Source organism: Canis aureus, chromosome 35 (assembly GCF_053574225.1).
Source record: "Canis aureus isolate CA01 chromosome 35, VMU_Caureus_v.1.0, whole genome shotgun sequence".
In the NCBI taxonomy this organism is placed as follows: Eukaryota; Metazoa; Chordata; class Mammalia; order Carnivora; family Canidae; genus Canis; species Canis aureus.
This window is the reverse complement of record NC_135645.1, coordinates 15,641,906-15,664,478: the sequence shown is the minus strand read 5'-3', so window position 1 is coordinate 15,664,478 and position 22,573 is coordinate 15,641,906. Positions and strand designations below refer to the sequence as shown.

Genomic DNA, 22,573 nt, shown 5'->3' with positions numbered 1-22,573 from the left:
TTATGAAAAATATATATGTATATTTTACATATTAATTTCTGAATTGGCCACAGCAATTACCAGCAGACAATAAGTAGTTAATGAATGTTACATTAAATTGTCAAACACCTTCTGAGTCTATTTCCCTCTCCATAGAATGAAATTCTTTCCATTTGGGATTGAAGACAATCAATCTAGCCCTATTCCATCTAACCATGTGGCTATTAACTCTTAAGTAGTTTCCCTGTTCTGATCAGGCTGGTTTGGCTCTTTACTACACATAAACACATCAAATTAACACCTACCTCTGTGTCTTCCCCACTGCTACTTTCCCTTTTCCCTTTCCTTTCTTTCCATCCTATAGAGGAGCTTCAGAGCCAACTTCTTGAAGCAATCGTCTATGCTTGTCCCAACTCCACCCTAACAGCCATGTCCATCAAGCTACACAACAGCAAAATCATCCATGTCACCAGTCAGTGGACATTCTAGCCTTCTCAGCCACCTTTGAAGCCATTGAGTGCACCTTCCTTGTGAAAATACTATTTGCCCTTTGTTTCTGTGACAATACCCTTGCCCACATGCTCCTCTGTCTTCTACTGGCCAGCTTGTGACCTTCCTGTCTTAGTCAGATAGGACTCCCACAAAAAAAACAAAAACAAAAACAAAACAAAACAAAACAAAAAAAAACACCTCAGACTGGCTTCCTTAGACAACAGAAGATGGAAATTTATTTTATCACAGTTTTGGAGGCTAGAAGACCACAATCAAGATGCCAAGAAATTCTGTTTCTGATGAGAGCTCTCTTCCTGGCTTGCAGACAGCTGCCTGCTTGCTGTGTCTTCACATGCCGTTTTCTTTGTGCATTTGTGGAGAGAAAACTCTGGTGTTTCTTCCTCTTCTTATGAGGACACCAGTCCAATCATATTAGAGTCCCAATCTTATGAACTTTTTTAACCTTAATTGTCTCCCTAAAGACCCTGTCTCTAAATATGGCACGTAAGTAGTTAGGGTTTCAACATATGAATGGAAGGAAGGAAGATGACATAATTTAGTCTGTTACACTTCCTTCCAGGTACTGATGATCTCCCAAGCCTCTGACTTAAGCTCAGCCTTCTTTATACTCTCTTCCTAGGTGAGTTTGCCCAAGGCCATACAATCAAATGCTATCCTTACACTGATGATTCACTGGGGTTTATGTTCTAGATATGAGAGATATAATTCTCTCTCACTCTTGTTTTCTTCCATGATGGAAGACATCCATCAGGAAAAGATTCTCAGCTTCTGTATAATCCCTTCTTGTTCCTCCCAAAGGAAAGAAAGATTATTTTTCAAATGCTGATTTTGAAAAGAATAAGCCAGGAATGCTTAGGTCAGCACTTCTCTCCCTCCTTCTCTCTCTCTCTCTCTCTTTCTCTCTCTCTCTCAACCAAAGAGCATATATTCTTCTCTTCTTATGTCCCATAAGTTTCATGGAATCGACCCATGAGTCTTATAGTAGTTCCTGGGACAGGCTGAGTAGGTCTGTCAATTTGTGGGGTTGGCTATTAGTGAATAGTGCCCTCAGTCAAAAAGCCATGGCCAGCAATATCAGTCTTACCACTGCTAAAAGTAATGTCAGTCATATCAGTGATAAAAACAGGTTAGTCTTAGGGCACCTGGGTAGCTCAGTGGTTGAGCATCTGCCTTTGGTTCAGGTCATGATCTTGGGGTCCTGGGATTGAGTCCCCCATCGGGCTCCCCTCAGGGAGCCTGCTTCTCCCTCTGCCTATGTCTCTGCCTTTCTCTGTGTCTCTCATGAATAAATAAAAAATCTTAAAAAAAAAAGTTAGCCTCCATCTTATCTTTAGGTTTATCTATCACTTAAATTTGTAATTGAGTAGGGAAAGCAGCACTCCTATGCGGTCTACACACAACAAATCTCATAGAAGTGAGTCCAGAAATTTTTGTTGAACTATGTCCAGATACTATACTATATACTGAAAATACATACATATATTCTTAATGACAAGAAGTTAGTTCTTCCTTATTCATTCACTCATTTCATCCACAATTATTTAATGAACATCTGCTCTATGTGCTTGACATGTATCAATTACGATGAACAAACAGAAAAAGGTGCGGATCTTTATAGAACTTTGTCTTATTAGGGGAAGATAAATAATAAATATAACAAGTAAACAAATTATGTTAGAGGGTGTTAAGTGCTAACAAAAAGAAAAGAATAGAGAAGAGTAAGGAATCAGAATAGTGGAGATGGTGTAGTGATTTTTAATAGGTTGATCAAAGGAAGTCTCACTGAGTGGTTGAAGTTTCAGCAAACTCAGAAGGAGGTAAGGAATTAGCCTTGTAAACATCTATAGAAACTGTATTTAGACAGAATGGCTAATAGAAGGGCACTGAGCATGAATGTGTCTAGACAAGAGCATGTCTAGTGTGCTGTAGGGACTGTTAGGTGGCCTCTGTGGCTGGAGGAGGAGAAGCAATAGGGGGAAATATAGAAAATGTAGGTAGACACAAGCCCTGGGGCCAGAACACACCGTGCTTTGTAGGCCACTAGAAGGCCTTTCGTATTTAATAGAATCACTGGCTTCTGTGCTAAGAATGACTCACTGAAAGCAAGGACAGAATCTGGGGCACCAGTTAGGGGGCTTTTACTAAGAGAGGCTAGTGAAGCTGGTAACAGTGTAGGTGGCAAAAAATAGACTGAATATAGTTTGCAGGTAAAGCCAGCAGGAACCCCCTAACAATTGGATATGAGATGTTCAAAAAGAAAACAGCAATAGGTGAAATCAAAGCTGCTACTTTTGTTTTATTTTGTTTTTTTTTTTAATTTTTAGTGTTCTACTTTATTTTCTCTTTAGTTTGTTTTGCTACAATTCTTTATATTAATTATTGTTTTATTTGTTTCTTTAGGGATTATAGTACGTATCCTTCGCTTACCATAGTGTGTGTATTTATTTATTTATTTATTTATTTATTTTTAAATATTTTATTTATTTATTCATGAGAGACAGAGAGAGAGAGAGAGAGAGAGGCACAGGCACAGACACAGGCAGAGGGAGAAGCAGGCTCCATATAGGGAGCCCGCGTGGGACTCGATCCAGGGTCTCCAGGATCACACCCTGGGCTGAAGGGAGGCACCAAACCGCTGAGCCACCTGGGCTGCCCACCATAATGTATTTTGAAATTAGAATTGTATCCTTCACATGAAATATAATAACCTTTCAACAATATAATTTGATTTATATTCCATCTTTTGTGCTATTGATATCATATTTTTCTTATATCTAGTTATAAATTCCACAAGAAAATATTTTATTTTTGCTTTAAACTATCAATTGTCCATTAAAGAAATTGCAAGAAGAAAAATCAGATTGTCTTTTACACTTACCTATATATTTACTACCAAATTCCTTACTCCTTCCTATATATAGATCTGAATTTCCATCTGGCGCTATTTGCCTTCAACCTGAAGACTTCTTTTAGCATTCTTCATGGTACAGGTCTTCTGGCAGTAAATTTTGCCAGCTTTTCATTATCTCAAAATGTTTTCATTTCAGTCTCATTTATGAAGGATCTCTTTAGTGAATATAGAATCTGAGTCAACAATGTATTTTTTTCTTTCAGCACATTAAAGATGTTGTTCTTATCATTGTTCCCTTGAATGTCTAGTCTTTTCTCTCTGGCTATTTTTATGATTTCAAAGATTTTTGAAAACCTCTGCTTTTCAATAGTGTATGATGTGCATTGGTGTGGCTTTCTTTTTGCGTCCCACTTAGGGGTTGCTGAGTTTCTTACATCTGTAGGTTAATGTTTTTACCAAATTTAGGGGAAGTTTGGCCATTATTTTTTCTATTTTTCTGTCTCTCTTTTGCTCTTTTCCTTCTGGGACTCCCATTACATGTATATGATATTTCCTAATATTCCATAGGAATGGTGTTCAATAGGTCACCAAGGCTCTATTTCATTTTGTTGTTGTTGATGACAATCTTTTGTCCTCTCTCTACTACTCCATCACTTTATGTTATGATCTCCTGTAAGTTCTTAAATTTTTTCCACATATGTATCATTTTTAACAATGTATCCCAAAAGTTAAGCATTCCCTAGCTTTCATGGTAGTGTGGAGAAAAGATTTCTAAGAAAATCACCTAGAAACTTTTATGGCTGCTTTTAGAAGAAGATAATTATCTCTCTTTGCCAACAGTGGACTAAATTAAAGTCTAGAGTGGTAATTTTGGCAAATATGTGAAACTTTGTTGCTATGGATTTGTAGGATGCTTCATATAGCATATTGGAAGACATTTTTGTATTGGGTATTCTGTCCAAAGTGTGGCTCAATTAATTATAGAACTGTATTCAATGATATTTTACTTATTTTCCAGGATTTGAGGTAAATAGTCATTAATTTGTAGTCTATCATTACAGTTACAAAAACCTCAAAATATTTTCACTGGGCACGTTCTGATAAATAAAGCAAACAACACTCATTAAAAATAAAAATATTTACTTCCTATCCTTTACCACATCCTTTCATTCTCCCGAATTGCTTCTCATGAAAGGAATGTTTGTTGCTAGTTGTTGTAGTGATCCAGGCATGCTGCCTAATTCCCTTTTCTGTTTCTCAATTGATTCTCAATCATAGCACCAAAACATGGTGCTGAAAAACAAGACCAAAGGTGCCGTGTTTCTGATGCATTAGAGTCAGTACTTGGTCTAAATGGGGAGAGTGCTTTTCTGAACAATATTGATCAACAAGGCCCTGATAACATCATCTTGAATCTTACCTGATTTAAGCAAAGTGCTGATTTGTTGCTAAAATCACAAGAGAGGATTATAGAGATGGGAATATCTGAGGGGTGAGAAATGAGAGTGGAAATCTTGTTCAAAGTGAGTATGGGAATCAGGCTGTTAATTCATTGTTGAATGATTATTGCAAATCCAAAGTATGTGAGTTGAGAACAGGGGGAGAAGGATAGAGACAGCTGCTGAACTATACACCATTAATGGAACAAAAAAGGTAAAAAGACAAGATTCCTGGCCTTAATACTCTCAGAATCTATTAAAGAAAACAAGACATATGCAGACAGAAAAAGGACAATGGAAGCTATGTACAAAATCAAGAACAAAATACTTAACCGGAAAAAGTAGATTAAAATTCTAGAAGAATTTGTTTTGTAATAGTAGAATTATAATTGATGTTTTTAGCCTGTCTTCCAGATTATGAGTAATGTCTTTTATGACAGGAATAATACACTTATCAACAAGATTAAAAAAACACTTGTGAACTAGCATATTAACAAGCATAAATTGCATACTAGAAATCAATTAACAACTGTCTATTACATGTCTACTATGTACCTGGTATATGCTAGACACTGTGAGGAATAGAGAGGAGCAGAAGATACAATCCCTATACTAAACGAGCCTACCCTTCTATGGTAGAAATAAAGCTAGGCACCCCAGAACAATGCAGCATCCTGAGGATCAAACTATAAGTCATAGGGATAGAAGACCCATTTGTTGATTATTTTCTCAATAAACATTATATAAACTAAGTATCTGTTATGGTTAGAAAAACTTACAATGGTTATAAAACAGTGGCAAATGAATTGATCTTGACATTTCTGGAGCGTAGGTAGGTATAAATTGGTGTTGACAAATTAACCATAATAGGTTAATGTAAGCTCCAGCTCTTCCCTTGATTCCAGAATAAAATCTTTTAGTTTTTTCTTTACCTCACTGATCACTCATTTTCAGTCTCCTTTCCTAGATCTTGAGCCTCTTTTCTTTTTAAAAAATATATGCTTCGTTCCTATTATGGGTTGAATTATGTCCTTCCAAATTCATGTTGAAGTTCTAACCCCTTATACCTCAGAATGTGACTTTATTTGGAAATAGTGTTGTTGTAGATATAATTAGTTAAGATGAGATCATTCTGGAAGAGAGTGGGCCCCTAATCCAATATGGACGATGTCCTCATATGAAAGAGAAATTTGGACACAGACGCACACATACACAGGGAGAATGTGATGTGAACATGAAGTCAGCAATCAGAATCACACACTACAAGCTGAGGAACACCAAAGATTTCCAGCAGACATCAGAAGCCGGGACGTGTGGAATATAGTCTTGTTTACAAAGCTTCAAAGGAACCAATTTGGTTATCACCCGAACTTTGGACTACTAGCCTCCGGAACTATGAGACAATAAATATCTGTTGTGTGAGCCATCCAGTTGATGATATTTTATTACAGCAGTCTTAGCAAACTAACACAGTCTCTAAGTAAACGGATGTTAATAGTTTTAAGTACCATCTCTATGCCAGCATCTCCCAAATTTATACCTTTATCCAGAACTTTCTTCCATCCTCCAGATTCATATATACAATACCCTACTAACTTTTGTACTTGAAGGTCTTAAAACCATCTCAAATTCAACATGTCCAAAACTGGACTCTTGGTCTCTTCCCACAAAACATCCTCACCTACAGCCTTCCTGGTTTTCTCAACACAAATTTTGATGTTGCCTGCTATGGATTGAAATGTTTCTTTCAGAAATCTGTATGTTGAAGTCCTACCCCTCCCCCCCCCCCCCCCCAGTGTGATAGCATTTGGGAGATCAAGCTTTTGAGAAGTGATTAGGTTTAGATGAGGTAAAGAGAATGGGGCTTTCATAGTGGGATTAGTGCCCTTTTTTAAAAAATTTTTTTATTTATTTATGATAGTCACAGAGAGAGAGAGAGAGAGAGTCAGAGACAAAGGCAGAGGGAGAAGCAGGCTCCATGCCCCGGGAGCCCGACGTGGGATTCGATCCCGGGTCTCCAGGATTGCGCCCTGGGCCAAAGGCAGGCGCCAAACCGCTGTGCCACCCAGGGATCCCAGGATTAGTGCCCTTTTGAGAAGACACCAAAGAACTTGTTTGTTCTCTTTTCCCACCACGTGAGGACACAACAAGAAGGAAGCTGTCTGCAAGCCAGGAAGAGAGTCCACACAACCCTGACGATGCTGGCACCCTGATCTCAGACTTCCAGCTTCCAAAACTGTGAGAAAATAGATCTCTGTTGTTTAAACCACCCGCCCATTATAGTTTATTATGCCAGCTCCAGCAAAGATATTACCCTTGACTCCTCTCCCTCATATTCTATATTTGATCTTCTCAAAAGTCTTCTTGGTTCCTCTTCAAAATAAATCCAAAATCTATTCTTCTGCCCAAGGCCTCCACTGCTATAAATCCCTGAACTGAGCCATCTTCTCTCTCCCCTGAATTCCCTCAATAGCTCTCTAACTGATCTCTTGCTTTTACCCTTAACCCCCTTCAGTCCATTCAATCCCCACAGCAGCTGCAGTGATCCTTCTAAAATACAATTAGCCTAGTATTGATTCTCTGTTCAAGGCCTGCAATGGCTCCCCATTTTTTTTCAGTGGAAATGTCAAAGCATTTGCAATGGCCTAAGCCAGGTGGCCCAATACTGAAAGTTTTTGGCCCTGTCATATTCTCCAATACACTGGTTGGACAACTGATTAAAATATTTCAGATGCTAGGCACTGTTTTGAGTTATAACTAATTACATTGATTGAATTGTCATTTGTGTGAGCTTCCATTTCTTCCCCTATAAAACAAGGAGGTTTAGATAATCTGTAAGAATTTTTCCAGCTCTAACACTTAAAATTTTTTGTTAGCAAGAGAATTCGCTGTGGTATGTGTGGTGCTGACACGGTGTTGAAGGAGCCCAAAATGAAGCAACTATTTTGTAATTATAGAGTGGATTTAATCATCACAGACAGCACACTAGGTAATTTAATCCCAGTAGTGAATTTTATTCAGTTTAGCTGTCTACATTCACACAAATTAGATAATTAGATAGCCTCAGCCACTATGCAAGAAGCTAGTGTCTTTAGACAAGTGGCAAGTTCTCAATGGGCTGATTCACATGTTAGGAGGAATACACATATGTAAGAATATGCACATGTTTATATTTATGACTAGGATGTACATACTAGAGTGCACATAAAGATAAAATGGTGAGGAAAACTTGATTCAAGCCTTTTAAGAAGTGGAATATTTTTTAAAGTATATTAATCGACATTAAATTAAAAGCAAGCTGATAAAATCCTTCTTAATTTGCTAAAATATGTATTCTTCAATGTGCTTGTTTTAAGAATTTATCTTATCAATTTAAAGATTGTTTTTAATATTTAAGCATTTCTTTATTTGTGAAATTGAAAATTGTTTTAAAGAACCTGTATTACTCTCCTCCTTGCTCCCTCCCCACTTGGTACACCGGCTGCTTCTCATTCCTGGAGCACATCTGGTACTCCCCCAGCAGGGCCTCTATGCCAGTAGTCCTCTTAGCCTGAAACACTCTTCCATCAGACACTGCCTGACGGCTTTGCTCAAATGTCACTTTCTGAGCCATCTCTTCCTTTTACTCCACATTCAGGATTAGACTTATTTTCTTCTGTTTTCATATCCATAGCACTAAATACCTCATAACATACAATATGATTTTTATATTTTTTATGCTTTTATTTTTTGTTTCTCTGTCCTAGAGAGTTAGTCTTATAAAGCATAGACCCTTGTTGTCATTTAAAGATGTGTCTCGAATGCCTAAAATAGTGCATGGAATTTAATCGGTGCTCAGCAAATATTTGTTAAATGAGTGAACCTGACAATGTTCTTATGTATACGAATTCAGTTGATGACCAATAAAGTCTTCGAAAATAGCCAAGTACTAGAAACAAATCAGTCTGTGATAGGATGATATTAAGATTGTGAAAATATATACAAATATTATACATATGTATTTAATTGCCCTCTTAACTCAAGATTCCTAGCAACCTCCCAATTCCAGTGCTGAATCTGAGTATTATTGCCCCATGAAAGGAGAGGGCAAATATTGGACTTACTGACAAGCAAGATAATAAATAGGGTTTGAAAACCATCTTGGAAACAGAGATAATCTTTCTAAATTTCACTAGCATTTTTAGCTAAGCAAATTCAGACCACAAAGGAAGGCTAAGCTGAGTTTTAATGCCTTAAGGCAGAAGGAAAGAACCTTCTCCATGTTTGACAAGAGGAGGCATTTTAGATTAGGTAGGGACACACTGGGAATGATTACTACTTGCTTATGAATCTAGAAAAACAGCATTTTAAAGAGGAGTTCTACACCAGCATAGTAGGCCACAGTGTGGTTAAGAGGAGAGACAACACAATAGGCAAAGAAGAGGTCCAGGTGGTACTCCTGAAGTACCTTCCATTTCTGTGTGGCATCTTTGATGTAATGAGAGGAAGTAGATCTCTTGCTAGGACCATGGTGACCTTCACATCCAAGTGATTCATCCATGTTTTGCTGGCACCTGCTTCAATTCAGAGATAAAATTCTCTGTGAAGCTCTCTCAAGTGTGCTGATAGATCATCTATTCCTGTCCTTTCCTTGTGACCTCCACAGTGATGATCATATTTTGCTAAGACCCTTAAGGGGATCAGCTTATCACTGCCACTTCTGCCAGAAACCAGCAAAGGGAATTCCAAGGGCACTTTCTCTTGATGTTCCCAAAGTGCCCAACCCTCAATTTCCCAAGGCCTCTTCACTGACTTAAGCCATTAGCACTCATCCCCACCCTACTTATAAATCTTAAATTACTGAAATGACTCAAAGCCATGGCCAAATGGCAGAAACTGAAGCAATCATAAGACTTGTAGTTAGCATTCATTCCCACATGTGCTGGGAGGGTGCTGGGATGACTGGAGTAATCAAATATGCATGGCTTTAATCCAGGAAGAGAACAAGGAGTGAGTTTTGAGACAGATCCTTAAAGGAAGATTGGGAGGCAGGAAGAAGTTTGAGCAGTCCAGCCAATGGTAATAAAATAATGCAAGCTAGGGGCCAGTTAGCTGAGATGTGTAAAAGCAGCACATTTGTTTTTCTGAAGTAGAAACTCCATGTCAGGGACATGAGACACAGAGTTATTACACAGTAAAAACTGAGGGCAGGTGTGGAGAAGCCATTGGATACAATTTCTGTAAGACCAAATCTCCCTACCTCAAAAGAAGGGTATTTCACACTTCAGAAGCAAAACTACATCCAGTAATACCCTTCAGCTGATATTATATATAGAAGCATGTTTATTTTTTTTAATGTACCCCTAGGAGTATTATTAAAACTACTGTCATAATGAAATCACTTGACAACTGTAGCTACATTTGTAAATGCTTGAGCAGTGCTTAGCTGAGGTACCATGACACCGGAAAACACAACAAATCTTTTGGAGGAACAAGGACTGGCCTCTATACTTAGCAACATTGTGGCTACATATATCATGGGTGGGAAGGCTTCCTGGGACAAACTTTGAATAACAAGAAATTTTATTTCCCTTTGCTAAAAATTCTGATAAAGAAGCTGAGTTTGACTGTAAGGCTATGGCTGCAAGTATGTGCATGTGACTAAAGTATTGGAAATGTGTGTGCACATAGAATTTATAACATAAAACTGTATTTTATAAATATTATATTTTATATTATGTGAAATTCAGATTATGTTTATAAAAGAAATATAGAAGTACACACACATTGCATGCATGAACATATATGCACGTATTTGCGAGATGCAAACTCACTTTTGTTCAAGAACATATCTTGGATAGTAGCCACCTCATTGACTCTGGATCAACCAATATTTATTTTAAAATCCATATATTATCTTGTTATATGAGGTGGAGGCTTGAAAAACTATCTCAGACCCACAGAGAACTATAATTGTCTTGACTTAGAGCAGCGAGAGCAAGAGGACAAAGGATGGTGCTTGGACCTGACACATGTCTAGATCACTGTGCAGCCCAACATTCATAGGGCTTGACAAGAGCAAGCATGCTTCGGGCAATTTTGAGTACTTTATTGCTAAGCAGAGGTCACAAGGTTCCAATAAGTATGTACTTTTCCTCCTAAGAAATCCAAGGGAGAAACACTCAAGGTTTGCCTTCAGTCACAGGGGTTTACTCCAGGATGTAAAAATACTAAGCTATAAGAAAAGTACCCCACCAGCCTGATAACCATTCTGAGACACAGGTGTCGAGGACATCAAGGAAGCCCCCAGGAACCCAGAAAATGTGTTCAGCATCTGCTAGAGGACATGTTGAACAGTGAGACTCTCCCAGAAGTTATACATCTCAAAATAAATGGTGTGATTAGGATGATTTGTCCCCATTCCCTCAAGTGTACCCATTGGGCAGAATTTACCCCCAAGCCACCTTGGGGCCCCTGAGATCTCTCACAAGCACCTTTCCAATTACCTCATGACACCGCCCTTATTCAATGCTATCTGGCTAGAGCACTGGAACTATTTTCACTTAAAAACCATACTTCGGGGGCCCAATATTAACCTGCAGGAAGGAACAGTCTCTGGCCACTTCTCTTCTCAAAGGTAGTTGCATACAAACAAGTCTTTGAGGCTACGTAGCCTCTACAGCCTGCAATGCCAGAGCGCACAGCATGAGAGGCCAGGAGGAGCCCAGGCATGTGTCCAAGCAGCAGCAAGTCATTCGGACAGATGACTGTCCATAGGTGACCTCCTCAGGCAAGGAAAATGAAGGGAAACAGGTATAAAACATCAGAAACTGAAGCAGAAGCCTGGTCCTGGGAATCAAAATGACAAAGCAGAGGTCATCAGTGGAGGGCTGGTGAGTGGTGTCTTGGATATGGATGCAAGGGCTTAGCTGAAGAGCCAGGGTGCTAAGAGTGAGGAAAAAGATACAGTTAAAAGAAGGCAAATGAAGAAACAACAAAAACAGGTGAAAAGCTAAATAACACTATAGGCAGTAAATCACAACTCACGACACCCAGGTGGCATCAGTGCTCTTCAGGCCTCCTCTGGGCACTGCCATGGCTGTCATGCCAGGAGCCGCCCTCCCAGGGGAAGAGATGTTTGAGCTCCATCATGAATGAATAGGCAGGCACTCATCAGGCAGTGAGGGGAAAATCAATGTGACTACAGCGCAAGGTGGGTGTAGGGGAGTAGCAAAGATCAATCTCATATATAAAAAAAATAAAAGATGAAAGTAAGCACGCCATGGGAATAGACTTTAATAAAGTTTGCCTCAGCTACAGGAGGCCCAGATGAGAAAGTTTCATTTTGTGCCCACATTTATTTGCATATTCACAAAGAATATCCAGAAGAAATTTCACAAACATGTTATATTCTTCACACTGAACTTAAAACACAAAAATACAAGACTCTCCAGATGTAGGCAGCGTTAAGCCTGCCTTAATGAGGCAGGACATAGTCTGTCAACTGGTTCTGAAATTGAGCACCCCCACCACCACCACCAGCCAAGCATGTCAGGAAAACACTGCGTTAGATGTCTCAGTTCATCAATCTAATAAATGAGTTCTCAAATGTCATTTTCCCTCCATATGCAGCAAACATTTTTCTATTATTTAGTTATGCTGTTTTAATTGGATTAACTCTCAGCGCACCAGCACGGTTCCATCTGTGAGAGCCGCTTATGTCACTGAATGGAGGGAAGAAAGCTGCCAGAGGAAGAGGATGGCCCTTCAGAGTGACATGTGGCACGTTTGTCAAGACAGAAAAAAAGCATGAGAAATTCATGTGTTTCACTTAAAGATCATAAAATCAGCTGATACTGTTTTTTATTCCACTAAAAGAAACACTATCCATCTTGAATATCCTTCAAAGCAAAATAAGCATTTTAATTAAGTCCTACAAAGAGAGGCTATTCTCCCGGTCTATTTACCATATGTATCAATGGTAATGGAGTCACTGAGGGCATTTGAGAACAGAGCACAAAACGTTATCGATAGGTTTTCAACCTGGATGAAATAACTAGCGTGTCTATGAATAAGCACATGGAATAGAAAAGTAGCAGAATAGGCCACCCCAAAATATGCTACTTTGGCATATTGATTATTTTGAGCTTGAGACAACTGAGAACAAATAGATGTAAGAAAAGTTCTCTGCCTAAAAGGGAGACATAAATATGAAAGATATTCGTCCCCCCTTCCTTAGCAGGAAGGAGAGAAATTAATCAGTGGGGAGAACTCTAGACCTGATTAGCCCAGATGAATCTACATAACAAACTTTAGTAAAGTTTACCATTAGTTTCCCCATATATTTTCTTCCTCAATTTGCTGAACCTAAAAGCTCAAAGTCCTTTTCCTTGTCTTGTCACTTCTCTACAAAATTATTGTTCTTCATTAAGGTGCTATATCAGCCCAGGTTACAACCATCCCTTTGAGCAACTCATCAGAGTGCTTCCACGTATATGCATGATGCCTGTATTATTAAACTTCTGTTTGCTTTTCTCTTATTAATCTGTTTTTTACTGTTCCCAGTCTTATTTCAGGGCCCCAGCCCATGAAGCTAAAATGGTAGAGGGAAAACTATTTTATTCCTCCCCCAGAGAAACTTTTCAAGTGCATCAAAAACCCTGTATGAACACTTAAAATAGTAATATGCTTAATTATTTAAATATTTTGCTAGTTCAAAAGTGGTTAATGGGAATTAAGCTTTGAGAGTAAACTAAAAATATATACTTCTGGAAAAAAAATCTACCAAGCTGTAAAGTGTTGTATTAACTTTTTAAACAATATTAAATTAAATGTTTTACATGTTTTTCCTTTGAAAGTATCTGAGTCAGGCTTTCCCAGCACTTGATAACTAACCCTATATAAGCTTAATATACATACTGTCTTCACATATGCATATGCATAAGCATCAAGTATGGTGATACTTGTGAAATGTGGGTCAATCCACTCAAGAATCTACAACTCAACTGCAGATTGCTGACTTCTCACATAAGGATCATGGTTACCTAATCATTCAATTTAGGTGATAAATATAAATAGCCAAACTGAATAGAATTCACTTCAGGCACGGCATCATCTAGTTTGGCTGTCTGCATTGATCAGATTTACTGTATTATCATAAAATAGTCATTTCAGTTTGTGTCAGGTCTACATAGCATATGGTATATTTCCTTGTTCTTTTTTTATTTATTTTTTTTTACTGGTGTTCAATTTACCAACATACAGAATAACCCCCAGTGCCCGTCACCCAATCACTCCCACCCCCCGCCCTCCTCCCCTTCTACCACCCCTAGTTCGTTTCCCAGAGTTAGCAGTCTTTTTTTTTTTTTTTTTAATTTTTATTTATTTATGATAGTCACAGAGAGAGAGAGAGAGAGGCAGAGACACAGGCAGAGGGAGAAGCAGGCTCCATGCACCGGGAGCCCGACGTGGGATTCGATCCTGGGTCTCCAGGATCGCGCCCTGGGCCAAAGGCAGGCGCCAAACCGCTGCGCCACCCAGGGATCCCGAGTTAGCAGTCTTTACGTTATGTCTCCCTTTCTGATATTTCCCACACATTTCTTCTCCCTTCCCTTATATTTCCTTGTTCTTAAAAAATTATAAAACTCTTAAGCTACAGGAACCTTACAGATTAACCTCTTCTTTAACAGGTGAAGAGACAGAGGAGTCAAAATTTGCTCAATTCAATCAGTGTAGCTAAATCAAGAGCAAAACACTTTTTGGAATCTGAATCTTCTCAATTCACTTAAGACCAGTATAGTAAAAGAGCATGTCAAGCCACCTGGGTTCTAATCTTGAAACTATTGCTAATAAGCTGTTGTGATCTGGGGCTAGATTTTCCCAAATAGGATGGCACATTTAGGTAAAGAAAGTGATCCCATAGGCCCTAGTATGCCTGGGAGGAGCTGAGGCAACCTAAACCCTTGAGCGTGTCAGCCATCAAACATGACTGTTTATCCAAGTGTGCCACACAAATACTCTCATCTTTTCTTAGTGCAAATTGTAAGAAGAGGTTGGAAAGAACTTGATCTCTAGTACTTTAGGCAATTAAATCTAACCTGGCCATACCTCAGAAACCACCTGTGTAAAGTTATGAGCTTGGACCATATTACTTGCACAAATACTTACCAATCAATTCCTACATCCATCACATTATGCTAGAATCTTGGGAGGATACGGTTGTAAGTAAGGTACAGCATAATTACATTAGTCAGAAGAAGCAGGGCTATGCCGTGGTAACATATAACCCAATTCAAACCAACGCAAGTCAAGGTGCCCTCCTCCATCTAATTGTTATTCCATCAGCAACATGTGGCATCTGGGATTATGACTGCCGAGAAAGCAAAATGCAGGAGACATATCAACTCTTAACTGCTTGACCCAGAAGCAATACACATTAATTCTGCTCTCATTTCATTGGCCAGAACTAATTAAATTCCTATCCTAATTGTCAGGCTGCTAGAAGAGTAGGAGATCTAATAGGTATTTGGTGACCACTGAGATCCTCTGCTTTATTCATGAGGGAAAAGATATACAAATAAATTTCATTTTATACCAACTTTTTTGTAAGATGCCATGCTTCTGTTTTTTCTTATATAGCTCTTAATAGAAATATTTGCTTGCCAAATGAACCCTGGTTAAGTCTTAAATACATGGCAGTTGGGGGGACTTCTAACATTAAAAACACGGTCTTTTTACTCATATTTAATATGACACTAATAATAATAATAATGGCTCACATCACTATAGCTCTTTGATGTTTTAAAATTTCATACACATGAAAATAAACACCCATCCTGTGTGATTATGCAAAAATTAAATTTTTAAACACATTTAAAACACAGCACAGTACCTACATAGAAGAGTTAAGTAAGTATTAAATATTATCATTGTCACCATGACATTATTGTTTTGTTGTTAGGTCTCATTTGACTCTCTGCAAGCCATGTTTAGCCTCACCGAGGAAAGTCAGATTCAAAAGACTAAGTCATTTGGCCAAGAGCACACAGCTTCACATATGGGAGTCTAAGCATCCTGACATCAAGTCTGGTCACCTGGGCACTTCCTAACAAGAAGTAAAACAATTGTTCCTTTGCAGCCCCAGTTTAGCTTTCATTTCTAAACCATCTTTTAGTTGTAGAAGACATGAGCTAAGTAGGAGATAGTTTGAGGCCCTTTCCTATTCTAAAATTTTAGAAATACCCAGTTATTTTATAACAATATGACAATGTAGAAGGATAACTGTGGAAGTGTCACAATTCTTATGCTATCTCTGCCTAAACTGATGATTGCAAAAGTCCCTCTCAGTCCTAAAATTTGATGATTCAGCATTAATCAGGAGCACCAGAAAATCTTCTCTGTGTTTGTTGTACTGTGTGTGTGAATAAAAATGTTTGCTTAAGCTCCGGTTATGAAAGATACTTGTTACATTTTTAATAGGACAAATATCCAGGATTCAAACAATGTCAAGACTTTACAACTTTCCAGACCTATTCAGTTCATCCTTTAAACTCTAAATAAATTGGGGCACCTGGGTGGCTCAATTGGTTAAGTTTCTGCCTTTGGTTCAGGTCATAATCCCAGGTTCTTGGGATCTAGCCCAATCCAGGATACCTGCTCAGCCCCTCTGCCCCTCCCTACCACATGTGCTCTCTCTTTTGCTCTACACTCTCTCTCTCTCTCAAATAAATAAAATCTTTTAAAGAATAAAAAATAAACTCTAAATAAATTTCTTAAACTTATCTAAATATTTTATCCCTGCAGTTTGATCAATGCTTCTTATCTAGATCTTTCTCGTTTAATAGTCACTAATGATCTGCTATCATTTTATATATTGGAAGACCAAGTTAGCCCAATAAAGGGTTAATGTTCCTTCTTTTCTTTTCTTTTTTTTTTTTTTTCCTTATTTAAGAATGTCTTGTATGTCTTCGGGATCAAGATACCAGAAGACCAGAGAGTAAAAGTCCTCACCATCTTCCATCCTTAAGAAACAGAATTGGCCAAGACAGTTAAATACAAGAACCAAATAAATTTTTAATACATTTCCATATGAACAGTCAATCTTAACAGCTAGTTCTTGGTAATTTTGTAGTTCATTCAGTCCAAAACACTGAATTTTCTCTTTATTTCTTTACAGGTGCTTTTAATACTTATGGAGACTTTAGAGAATATGGAGGAGCTATTTTCCTTCCTGTGTATCCGATGGAACTAAGAAAAATACATACAGTGACCTATCCTATTCAATCTTTGTATCAGTGACTAAGGTGAATATGCAAAAGGTACATCCAGTCTATAGGTGATAATCAAGAAGGGCAAGTTGGGTTGTCTAAAGATAGATTTTTTTTTTTTAATTTGAGAGAGAGAGAACACAAACAGGGGGAGAGGGGGAGGGAGAAGCAGATTCCCCACTAGGCAGGGATCTCAACAGGACCGCAGGATCATGACCAGAGCCAAAGGCAGATGCTTAACCTACTGAGCCACCCAGGTGCCCCGGGAAAGTTAGTTTTTATGATGAAAGGCAGAATTAAATTCAGGATTTTAATAAGCTGGAACAGCATACAAACACCAATAAAAAGAAAGGTAAGAGATATCCTTTATTTGTTTATTCATCTACCAGATATTTATAGAGTACACCTTCATATTATGTTCTATGGGTCAGGAGTAGGGAAATACAAAGATGACATGCTTCCAATCCCAAGAAATTATCATCATAGGATGTTTTGCCACACCTCCCATTTTATAGATAAAGGATGTGAGAACTAGAAAGTTCATGTGATTTGTCCAACCTAAGACAAGTCAATGAAAGTTCCTAAACCAAATCTAGTATCAAGGGAAACTTCCCACCATTCCACATAGCTAGGTAAGAAAAGACAGATAGAAATACTCCAAAAGGAGTAATAAGAACTGGTCTCCTCCACCTCATCTGCTCTTTTCCCCCAAACCTGTGGGATGAGATACGATTAGGTTGACTGTCTGGCACACAAAGAAAAATGGCCGAGCAGCACTGGCATAAGATTGCTGGGGCAGTGTTCATTGGGAAAAATTCACGAAGGCAGGAATTGCCCATTTTTTTCCTGGGGTAGTAGACAGAGCCCTTGACTAGGGAACATTAAATGCATGATTATGGATGTGTCAGTCTCTCCCTGATGTGATCAAGAGCTACAATACAATAGCACTGTAATGACAGAGGCTCCCTGGTTGTTAGTCATGGTTAGCCTGTCTTCAACTCCCACAATGAAGTACAGAAAGTTGTCCTATTACACTTTCCAACTAGATACCTCTAAGACTATTCAAATTAATACCCCTTTCCATTCTGCCTGAGATAAACATGAACTATTGTTGGCAGTAGTTATTTATCCAGTCCTAACTGTCGTCCAGTATCAAGCTTAGTGAGGCTTTCACTAGCCACACAACTTACAGGTCCAAATGGTAGATTTGGTAGATGCCTAAAGGCCACTTCTTAATTTGGAGAAGGAAGGAAGAATTGAGTAAGAGGTTAATTTGACTGATCTTCTGAAAGCTAGTCTCATAAAAAGAGTTGATCTCTTGCAAAGCTCCTTGGAAACTGTCTACATCCAATGATTAAGGCAGTTAATCATGATCAACTGCAATGCCTGGACCCCAGGCCCTGGACAAGTCAGGGGAAGGGCTAAACTACATCCAATCTAAAAGTCACAGAAGTGGTTGAAAATAGCTGTAGCCAATGTGCTGCCATGTTACATAGCTTTGGTATCCCAGCTCTGGGATAGACGAGTTGGCACTTCGCTAATCATGCAGCTTACAAGTCCACAATCGTGGGGTCTGTGGTCCCTCTTATGGAATCTGATGGAGAGCCCTGACAGATTTTTGTGCACTGCCCTAAAAACAATGGGTGTGGGAAGAGTGCAGCTCACACATCTGCAATTGATCCTGTACCAGTGAATTTTCCAGAACACTGCTCTTGCAGGCCTTCTGTGAGTGCTGTTTTGCAATTCATCTTTCTTTGTACAACAGAGACATTACAATTTATCATTGAAACAAGAACATTGTAAGAGTGAAAGAGAGCATTGTTATTATTTACACCTGGACAACACTACTGTATCTGGAATTCCAGACTTTTAGAGGAAAAAAAAATCAATGTATGAAAGGCCTGGAATCCTGGAAATCACATGAACACACTGAAAATAGTTAGTATGAAGGGAAACCTGATAGTTTGACGCCATGTATGTGTATTTGTGTGTATTGGAGACCAATGGAGGGCAACATAAACTTACTCAAAGGGTCATCATATGGCAGAGTGAAAGGCTTATTCTCTCCTGCTCCAAAAAGCAGATTTGTAATCAAGAAGTAGATTCAGGTTCGATATAAGAAAGAACTTCTCATCAGAGCTGTTCAACAACAGAAGAGGTTGCTTTGCTAGAGTACTCTCCTCATATTCTGGAAGCATTCAAGCTGACAAAGGATGGATACAGCAAGTATATACAGTGAGTATATAGTTTCTCGCTATGTATATAGCTTCTCATTATATAAATGTGTGTGTATATAAATTATATACATATCTCCTAAGAGTCTTGGAAGATTATAATTTACAAATGGCTATTATCATGAAAAAATAATACAATTTCTTGTTGGTTTTGTAACACCAAGAATCTCATTCATTAATAAGTAGTCTACACTCAAACCAAGGCAGAGAGATAACCTAATGCAAGAAAGGAAACAGAAATTTTCCAGTGTGTGACTGGTCATACAAGAGAGGCCATGGAAGATAATACAATTCCATGCCTGATTTGCATGCATGAAGGGAAATCATAACAATATATTGTTACCAAGGATGTAATTAACTTGGTATTACCTGAAAAATATGAAAGTTCAGAATTTCATTCAAAATCTCTATTTGCTTACATGAAATTAAAAGACTAAAGCACTAATTGAACAATGGTGAAGTTTTATTAGCTCCTGAATCCTTTGGCTAAATGGCATAAGTGTGCATATTAATTCTTTTGAAATAGGATTGAACTTTAGGTAACTTATGGAGGTGGTAAAATTTGTCTTCAAATAAACTGCACTCCCTTATTCTCCACTGTCTCATCCTTAGGGCAACCCTTTTTCATGGTAGAACTTCCTACCTGCCATTTGCTACCTCTTCCCTTTTCTCTTTCATTCTCAATGAAGCGTCAAATCCCAATCATGCTTCCTACAACTAAAAAGGGGACCTCTATCATCTACCAACTATTTTATATACATTTGAGATACCTTAATTCAGTGTGATAAAACCATAATCACGGAATGGCAGGAATCAGTCTTATCCACTAAGAATTATTTGGAGGTGCATTCTTGACTCCTGAATTTTTAGTAAATAGGAAGCTACCAATTCTTATTCAGTCTTGTCCTACATTTCTCTGCTCTAGCAATACCAAAGTAAGATTGGTATGGTCGTTAGCTATGAATAATTATAGCTTTTAATCTTCACAACAACAATATAAATTATATGTTATTGTCACAGCACTAAAGATAAAAAAAATTTAGATGCAAAAGGTTAACAAATTTGTTTAAAATTATATGAGAATGTGGTGCGGTCAGAACTAGGTGTGCGAAATTCCCAAGCCTGGGCTCTCAACCTGCAGGCAGTGTTCCACATTAGCATGCTGAAACTAACTCTACAAGTATTTCACATGTGCATGCTGAGAAAATGCATAGAAATGAGAAAGTACGCTTTATTTATAACTTGTCCAATGTCTCGTATCTTGTTTTCTTCCATTGATACTTACGCTCGTGGCAAATTTAATCAGAACTTACCCAAATATTTCAGCACCAATTAGAGACTATTAAACTGTTCTCAAGCTTCAGTGCCTTCTCCTTCCTACCTCTTCCCCTCCCCCCAGAAATATATGAGTTTAACATCTCATTCTTTTTGATTAAATTCTTTTTTTTTTATTAAATTCTTTTAGGTAAAAGTGATTTCTTCCTCCTAGAAACTGAAACTTATGATTTCCTTCCTTCCACTGGTCACTTTAACAGAAGTTTGGGTGATTTAACAGGAGAACAGAGTCAATTATCTCCATATTAACTCAGAAGGAAGGGTAGTTGAAATGGAAAATTTCTAACTGATCACCACAGAACATCTAACCAAATTGTACAGTCAACTAGGCACTAAATGGTCCTCCATTTATGTCTTGTTAACGAAGATAAATTGGAGAGATGGTCAGATAGAAGACAAGAAAGTGATTCAAAGACAGCTGCCCATGGTGGAGGAGGGAGACCTCCTGGTCAGTCTCACAGTCAACCTCCAGTCTACCCCACTGTAACAACTGGTAGTAAGATTCATCATGGGTAAGTGTAATATTGTGTCCTCTGTCAGACAAGTTTCAGAGAAACACACCTACACTGAGCATGAAAGGTGGGAAATTTGCAACCACTATAGAGAGAAATTGAGTAAATGGTTGGAACCTTGGCTAGTTCAGTTGGGAGATGAGATGGGGAAACACACAATGCTTAAAAAAGGATGGCAACAGCTGATCTGTGTATGGCCTGTGGTCTAAGATGACAATCTTATATCTAGATAAATGTTTGCTATCATCTCTGCTGCCTCAGAAGACTCCCTCAGTCCTACACTGAAATCACAAGTATTTAAAAACTATTATCTTGGTGATGCAGCAGTGGAGTACTCCAGAATAATGTGTGTTCCATTATAAAAATTGCCTTGTAAGAGTAAAGACTAAGTCAGAGAAAGGACATAAATCCTGAGGTTCCAAATGTAAATCATTGTGGCTGTGTGGTGGTTAAGGGGTCTTCAAAGCTGACTTTGAAGGTGTTGCTTATGATGACCTTGCTACTTGAGATTGGATTTTGATTGGATCGAAAACACTAGAAGTTCATTTAGTTGAGCTATGTGCACCTGCTGCAACACTCAAAATGGAAAGTAAATATGACCTGTTTACTAGAGCCGTCATCCTCTCCCTACCAGACCCCTCCCTGGTCCTTTCTCCTCTAATTTAACCTCAACTGTTTTTAAAGAAAAAGCCAGTTAGGAATGGAGCCAAAGTCTCCCTGTCCCCAAGGAGCACCAAACACCATATGCACCTGCCCAAGTATTCTGAGAAATTATGGAGAGGGAAAGACTCAAACTTCTAAGGCTCTGTTGAATATAGGAGGACAAGTCACCATTTTACACCATCCCAAGAGGGGAGGAAATACCCTGTTCAGTTCATGGGATTTGAGCAACATTCACAGTGAAGAAGGGAAGCTAACCTGACCTTGTAGGTGTGGCCCTTTGGGACATACTGCCATGGTGGTTTATACTGGTGAGTGTATAATTGGTCTTGATTTTTGACATGCCTGTATTGTGAATGCTTATAAGCACCAGAAGGGGTTCTCCCATTCAGGAACTCCTGCATGGAGAGAAATGCTGGAGAGACAGGTAAGCTACTCTCTCACCCACATTCCCTCCCAGGCAGTCCAACAGAAACAGAACACATCCCCAAGAGAAAGAGAAATTACAGTCCTGTAAGGACTTCAAAGCAGCAGCCCTTTATGCATAATAGAAAAGGACAACATGGATGGGGAGGTTTAGAGTGGGTTCATCATTGGTGAATTCAGTAGCTACTCTCCTAGCCCTGGCTGTCATGGACATTGTGACTGGAACTGAATCTGCTGCATAGACTGATGGCACCTGGTATGTTGCCTTGGACGTTGCCAGTGGTGTCCAAAGCTTTCACTCTATAGTTGATGTCCTGTTGGCTACCAAAACAAAAGCCTCAGTCTAAATGTTCCTGACTGCATCGTTAGATTCCCTCCA

The 22,573-nt window shown here is 38.6% G+C and overlaps 1 long non-coding RNA gene across 2 annotated transcripts in view; it reads right to left on the bottom strand.

The window, feature by feature from the left end:
• Nucleotides 1–7,772: 7,772 nt before the first annotated feature.
• Nucleotides 7,773–22,573, bottom strand: part of LOC144305618 (uncharacterized) — a 97,377-nt gene continuing 82,576 nt past the window's right edge. Inside the window, exons 7-9 of one of the 2 annotated variants that reach the window (XR_013372634.1) lie at nucleotides 19,053–19,230; nucleotides 14,929–15,130; nucleotides 7,773–11,706 (exon numbers count right to left, since the gene is read on the bottom strand). This is a non-coding gene — a long non-coding RNA (uncharacterized LOC144305618). The remainder of the gene's footprint in view (nucleotides 11,707–14,928; nucleotides 15,131–19,052; nucleotides 19,231–22,573) is intronic. The other variant, XR_013372639.1, reaches the window with a different exon arrangement.